The following is a 7778-nucleotide window of genomic DNA, read 5'->3' on the forward strand; positions in this document are numbered from 1 at the left end:
GCTGGTTAGGATCAGAGTTCTGACTTACTGCTCTGATCTTAAGCCTGCGCATCCTATAATTTTGATGTCATATCTATGCAGAAGCAACGAGCTCATTATTTTATTTATTTTTAGAATATACACATATAACGATCAGGTTTGTGTGAAGGGCACAATGAATCATTGGCTACTGATAGTTTAATTTTTTTAATAAACAATAATTTGTCATGATTAAATGAGATTAAGATGTTTTTGTTTTCGTGGTTAAGAAACACTGGAAAGAAAGATAAATAAAATAAACATAAAATGAACTTTAATAAATATAAGCTACTCAAACTCAAACAGCTTTTTTTTGAGACAGGGTCTTACTCTGTCACCCAGGCTGGGGTACAGTGCTGCCTACTTCATGTAATTTTCTTCTTTGGACTTGGTTATGTGTGTACCTAAAAAATACTTTTATTACTCTTTATCAGTTACAAATGCTTTTCCGTTTTAAGCAACAAAGATTGACAGTGGCTTAAAAAGATAGGGCTTTATTTTTTCTCACATGATGAAAAAGCTGGGAAGAGGTGGCAGATGACATTGCTTCAGCAGCTCAGTGTTGTCAGGGCCAGCATCATGGTGACGCTCCTGTTTTTTCCCATTTGACTGCAAGATGCCTGCCACAGCCTCAGGCAGCATGTCAGCATTCAGGGCAACAACACAAAAGAAAAAAATCTCTGAACATCTCCGGCAGACTTCTTACTGGCCAAAACTGTCACACAGCAGTTGAGGGACTCACACCTCTAACAATTAAGAGACTTTGGGAAAGTGAGTCTTTTGCTTTCCCTGCCTCTATTTGAAAGGAGAAGGAGGTTGGGAGTCCCAATCCGCTTCTTACCTTTAAAGAAGGATTGGATTCCCAACTCCTTCTTCTTTAAAGGTAAGAATAACTGTCATGGATTAGAATCTACATTTTAGTCACCCTTGTAATCTCCGTAGTGCTGATATATATCCTACCTATAAAAGTCACTTCATTATTATTTATTGAAATAAATTACATTTCCACAAGAACTGTGTACTTTTCAAAAAAAGATTTTAAACAAACATAACCATTTTTTGAATCTATTATTGGCTCATGGCTTCTTTAGTTTTCTCTTAGCATTTTCCCTCTTTTCAGCAGTGAAGACAGGGAGCTCTGCACCAGTTATAAATTGGGCCTTTGAGTGTTGCAATAACAAGTGACTCTCAGAGCGTTGCCTGGAAATGGCTAAAGTACCGCTACTCAAGACTGGCCTGGATTTAAGCAGCAGAAGTACAGGGAGCCCTTGAATATGTCCTGTTGGAACCTCTCAACCCTCAAACACACCTGACTTCTCAGGTGCTAGGAGAACCAAGAGTTTACAGGATTCCTGAGGACTTGGCTTTATGTTATTGATTATGGCTGTTCCCTGGTGGTTACAGGCCTGCTAAGCCCTAGATCTGACCCATCCATGCAGGGCTAGTGATAGTTTAGACATAACAAGTCTCTAGATAGGGGCAAATATTTCTTTTTTTTTTAAATTATACTTTAAGTTTTAAGGTACATGTGCACAATGTGCAGGTTTGTTACATATGTATACATGTGCCATGTTGGTGTGCTGCACCCATTAACTCGTCATTTAACATTAGGTGTATCTCCTAATGCCATCCCTCCCCCCTCCCCCTACCCCACAACAGGCCCGGGTGTGTGGTGTTCTCCTTCCTGTGTCCATGTGTTCTCGTTGTTCAATTCCCACCTATGAGTGAGAACATGCAGTGTTTGGTTTTTTGTCCTTGTGATAGTTTGCTGAGAATGATGGTTTCCAGCTTCATCCATGTCCCTACAAAGGACACGAGCTCATCATTTTTTATGGCTGCATAGTATTCCATGGTGTATATATGCCACATTTTCTTGATCCAGTCTATCATTGTTGGACATTTGGGTTGGTTCCAAGTCTTTGCTATTGTGAATAGGATAGCGGCAAATATTTCTTCAGATTTATCTGAGTCTAGGTATGGGCAGAGTTAAAGTCATACAGCCCTTGAACTTAATGATTCTAAGGGCCTACTATATTATTTCTTTGTACCCAATAACCTTTTCAATGTAAGTATTTCATTAATACTAAAAAAAGGTAAGAGACCAAGTAAAGACTTTAAAAGTTATAATTACAGTGAAGCCATCTAGGACTGGGTAAAGATAATAATTAAAAATGAGAGCTATAAACACATTTTTAATCCTTAAAATGTGTTAAGGTTTTAGAAAAGTGATAGGAATAATTTGCTATGATTTGAAGTGCTTTCAAGTATGTAGATGAAAGACACCTTTGTGAATATAAAGAACTAGTTCTTTAGTTATTAATAGTAATTTGGCACTTTTAAATGAGGCCTTCAATGTACATCGGATACGTTACACACGCCAACAGGCAGCCTCTTTCCTAGGTGACCAAATGGACAGGAACTGACTCATAGAAGTTCACAGAAGCTACTGACATAATTTGAATTTCAGTCTGTGATTTGCTGCCAGCTCAGATAGTGACCTATGGCTATACACCACTTTATTCAGTAGTGACTACGAACCAAGCACTCTAATAGGTGCTGGGTTTCCAAAGATGAATAAAACCAAGTTTCTGCCTTTCAAAAGCTCATCTCTTGAGTTTTTATCCAGGCTCCAGCGTGGGAATTTGCTATGAAATATTCCTGATAAATATGTTTTAGAACTAGATGTGCTTAGGCTATTTGTGTATCACACACTGAAAATACAAATATGTGTGGATATTTGGGTAGGACTATGGCTATTTTGATATGAATGAGTAGAAATGCTCTTCGGAAGTTCTCCCAATTAAATTCTTAATGAATAACATGTGCTATCACCTCTCTTTTAAAATTTCGTTTCTTCTTTTAATTAAAATAATGTTTCTCTGCTCTTGAGCCAGCTGGTTCTAAGCCAGCTAGTTCTTGGCACCTGGTATGTCCCCCAGGTTAACTTCCTCTCCTACATTTACTTTACATTTATTTCTGACTTTGAAGATCAAAAGCTCTTATAAAACTCCTTTTCCTTTTTCTGTGAGATAGGTAATCCAGTGATAGCCTGTTAACTTCCTTGTCTCTCAGACACAGATTTCTAAATTTTAGATGGAAGAGACCTCAGAAATGTATAGCTCTCAATTTTCATATTCCCTTAGGCCTTAACTTATTCCTAGGGTTGCATTCTGCCTCATCAGTTTCCAACAACACTGGACACAAACTTCTTGAAAGAATGAGTGTGACAGCTACCAAAAATACTGAGGTAGTACTTCTGATTGCTCATCGACTTTTTAACGTCATATGTTGATACAAGACTATATCCATAGTCCAATTAAAATGATTTTTAAAAAGACATTTTGGGTTGTCTGTACCACTGTTCCCTATTAGCAGGGATTATTAGAGATGATTGTATAGTTACACATATCTCTGGAATGTATTTTGGATTTATATTTTCATGTGGTTGTGTCATGCTGGAAATTTAAAATAATTCAGATAGGATAATGAAGCTTTCCTATGAAGCTCAGACTCATAACATACAGAAGCTTCGCATTTTCCAAGCTGTGGGCTGTTGCCGATCTCCTCCTTGTTCTCTTCCTCATGTTGGGAATGACCAGCATCTTCACTTGCTCTAAAGAATCATTGGCCTAAGTACAGAGGATTTTCTCTGCCCCCACCTAGTTGATGTGCTGTTAGTTTTATCCTTTCATGTTTGTTTGGAAGGTAATTAACATTTTTATTTACATAGTAGTCATTAAAACCTTTTCTTTCAGTTTTTGCAGGCTGTAAGAGACTATTAAGGAGGCAACTGAGCAGGAAGATAACATGAGGATGTGGCAAGAAAAAATGTGCACTGCTACCAATAATAGAACAGTTAACATTTATGCAAAGTCTTCGTCAACTAATAAAAATTTACACCATACTTGAATATTCTTCATGTTTGACAATTAGAGGATTATGCAACTACATTTCTTTTCTTAAATACTGAATGTCTTCCAATGAAACGATCTAACCAATCAACAAACCTTTCTCTACATTGTGCCTATCTAGACATGGCTCATTTATTTCATTAGAAGATAAATCCAGTGGACAATTTGTTTTGACAAGGCAAACTAAATTCTTCCCCTTTACTTTTCTCTTTACAGCATATCTCCTTTGAATGTTTATCTTGAGTTCTCAACATCATTCGTTTTGAAGATAAGGGTAAGCCAGCCAGCCCTGGAATCTGTGCTATGATAATCTGATGCAGATCAGGTGAAGGGCATCTTGTGATTTTTGCTTGTTTGTAAAGAATTCTCCTGGATGTAAGAAACTGGAGAGCTTGCCTGAAATAGCTTGCATTCTATCTTAAATTCTTTAAGCCATTTTTTTCATACAGGCAATATCCAGATATTGTTCCTCTATTTAAGAGGGACAATAAGACAAAAGCTTTTGTATAGTGTCAAATAACTTTGTGTCATACAACAAATATTAAATAATAGAGGTGATTTTTTGAGAGCTTTAAAATTTATGTTAATATTCACTCATTCATTTAAAAATATTTATTGAATATTTTCTATGTCAAAACTGTCCCATTTGAAGATTCTAAGTATTTTCCTACGACTGTCTTTCACTTTACCTTGCTTCATTGTTCTCTATTCTGATTGATTTATCTCTATTTATTTAACACTGATAATATGACAGAATGCTTGATTCTATAGTCTTAGCACTTTAAAAAATATTTTTCTGGCCAGAGTAATAATTTTTTTTTTTTGAGTAGCCCAGGCTGGAGTGCAGTGGTGCAATCTCAGCTCACTGCAATCTCTGCCTCCTGGGTTCAAGTGATTCTCCTGCCTCAGCATCCTGAGTAGCTGGGATTTCAGGTGCATGCCACCATACCCAGCTAATTTTTGTATTTTTAGTTGAGATGAGGTTTCACTATGTTGGCCAGGTTGGTCTCGAACTCCTGACCTCAAGTGATCTCCCCACCTCAGCCTCCCAAAGTGTTGGGATTACAGGCATGAGCCACTGCTCTGGGCCCAGAGTAATAAAATTTAAATGTCTTTTTTATCAAAGATAAAAGTTGCATATAGGGAACTGTTCCATGCTTATATTTTGTTGGTATTTATTTTCACTTCATCTATTAAAGATGTGGAGATTTATACATGAAAGGTGGGCACTTCAAATTTAACTTTTTGCTGTACATTTTGAAGTGCTACAGTGGTTCCAAGGAATATGTGAAGGCTCTTTCTTATACTGTGGATAAGGTTTGATTACAGTCATGTACCACGTAATGACCCTTTGGTCAACGACAGACCACATATATGATGGTGGCTCCATAAGATTACTATGGAGCTGAGAAATTCCTGTCATCTAGTGATGTCATTAGCTGTTGTAAAATCATAGTGCAATGCATTATCTTTTCTATGTTTAGATATGCTTAAATTCACAAATACTTACTACTGTGTAAGTATTGCCTACAGTATCCAGTACAGTAACATGCTGTACAGGTTTGCAGCCTAGGAGCAATAGGCTATACTCTATAGCCTAGGTGTGTAGTAGGCTATACCATCTAGGTTTGTCTAAGTACACTCTATGATGTTTGCACAATGACGAAATTGCCTAATGATGAATTTCTCAGAATGTATCCCTGTTGTTAAGTGATGTATGTTGTTAAGTGATGCATGACTCAGAATGTATCCTTGTTGTTAAGTGATGCATGACTAGAATCTGAATATCTAGTGCTTACTTGCAAAAGAACTTCACACTGATGAAACTGACATCTTAGGAACACTGCTTCTGAAATAGTAATGCAATAGTGTGAACACAAAATTGTACATAATCTATATGCCCTAAATTTTCAAGTTGCTTTGCACTATCTATAGTTTTTGTGGATGCTAGGGAGATGACATCTTGGAGACTTACCCATTCATAGTTGCTCTGAGAAGATATATTTTTAAAAAGTTTTTTTAGAGACCAGGTCTCAGTGCACTGCTCAGGCTAGCCCTGAACTTTTGGCTTCAAGCAATCCTCCTGTCTTAGTCTCCTGGGTAGCTGGGACTATAGGTTCATGGCACTACACTTGGCTGAGAAGATGTAATTTTGTTTATTGTAATAATAAGAAATTTGTTTGCAAAAAATTCTAACCTAATTCTCAAGAGGGAATTGAGAATTGCTGAGATAGTGAAGGTAGTATCTTCTATGGTAATGATTGCTGAGGATATTTCAAGCCAGATATAAGAAGGTAGAGCACATTACAGGATTATTTCCGGTCAACAGTTTAGTTTCTTAGCTTTTAGGTCTAAAAATTTAGTAAAATCTTCCCCAGGGTTCTAAACTTCAATTTCCTTGCCTATAAAAGGGGCATAATAATTATGGCTACTTCATGGGGCTTACTGTGAGAATAAATGAATTAGTATATGTAAAATAAATACTTTTGCACCAACCTAATACTTCTCTTTTCCTTGGTGGTGCTGGTGCTGAGAGTCAATCTCTCTCTCTCTCTCTGTCTCTCTCTCTCCCCTTTCCTTTTCCCCTTTCTCCTCAGTGGGAACCACCCTTTTTTGAGGGAGAGTTTAACCTCCCTCAATAACCTTACCATGCCCTAACAGAGTCATGTTTATTTCTTGGCTTTGGCCTTAGATTTTAGAATATCGCAGTGGGGCCTCTAGTCATCTGACAAGTGACCACACATTGTTCTATATTATATCTAAATCTTTAACCCGTAGAACAGAAAGAAATATCGTGAATTTTGCCCTTATTGACTCTATGAAGAAGGAAAGAAATTCCTTAAATCATTACTCTTCAACCACCCTTATTTTCTTATTATTGAAATAGTCTCCTTGAATATAGAGGCTTTAAGGTTTTTTCATGTAAAAAATTTAGCACTTTAGTTGTAATGCTAGCATTTCTTGTAATTATTGAATGCTAATTTTTCCTTGATTACTATATATGCTCAGTATCAGTGTCACATTATGCTATTTCTGCAATATGAAACATAATATTAAGCATATATAACTGATAACCAAAATTAACTAGTTTTCAAAGAATTATAATGTACTGATGGTAAGGAGAGTGGTAGAAATGAGATGAGTGGTTTGTTTCAGAAAGCACAATCACATTTACTTTGATTGGGTTTGATGCTGAAAAACAGTGCTTGGGAGAAGTCAAATGTTATTTCTTTCTGATGCAAGAAGCTTAATTATGATTAATTACTGTATTGGTTTTCTAGAGCTCCTATAACAAAGTACTACAAACCAGGTGGCTTAGAACAACAGAATTCATTGTCTCCATTTCTCGAGACTAGAGGTCCAAGATCAAGGTGTTGACAGGGTTGACTCCTTCCTTCTGATGGATATAAGGGAGAATCTGTTCCATGCCTTTCTCTTAGCTTCTGATGGTTTGTTGGCGATCTTTGGAGTTCCTTGGCTTGTAGATCTCTGCCTTCATCTTCATATGGCATTCTTCCTGTGTGTGTGTGTGTGTGTGTGTGTGTGTGTGTATCCAAATTTTCCCTTTTTATAAGATAGCAGTGACATTGGATTAGGGGCCCAGTCTATTCCAATATGGCCTGTTCTTAACTAATGACATCTGCATTAATCCTATTTCCAAATGAGGTCACATTCTGATGTGCTGAAGGTTAAGACTTCAGCATATGAATTTGGTGGGGGACACGATTCAACCCATACCACTTATAATCCTCAGATCCTATTTTTAAATGCTCAATGATCAGTGGTAACTGTCCTTGGAGTTTGTGTCTTAATTTTATAAATATAAAGAAAAAAATCACCAGTCAAAAA

The sequence above is a fragment of the Hylobates moloch genome, unplaced genomic scaffold (genome assembly GCF_009828535.3).
Source record: "Hylobates moloch isolate HMO894 unplaced genomic scaffold, HMol_V3 SCAFFOLD_1, whole genome shotgun sequence".
Lineage (NCBI taxonomy): Eukaryota > Metazoa > Chordata > Mammalia > Primates > Hylobatidae > Hylobates > Hylobates moloch.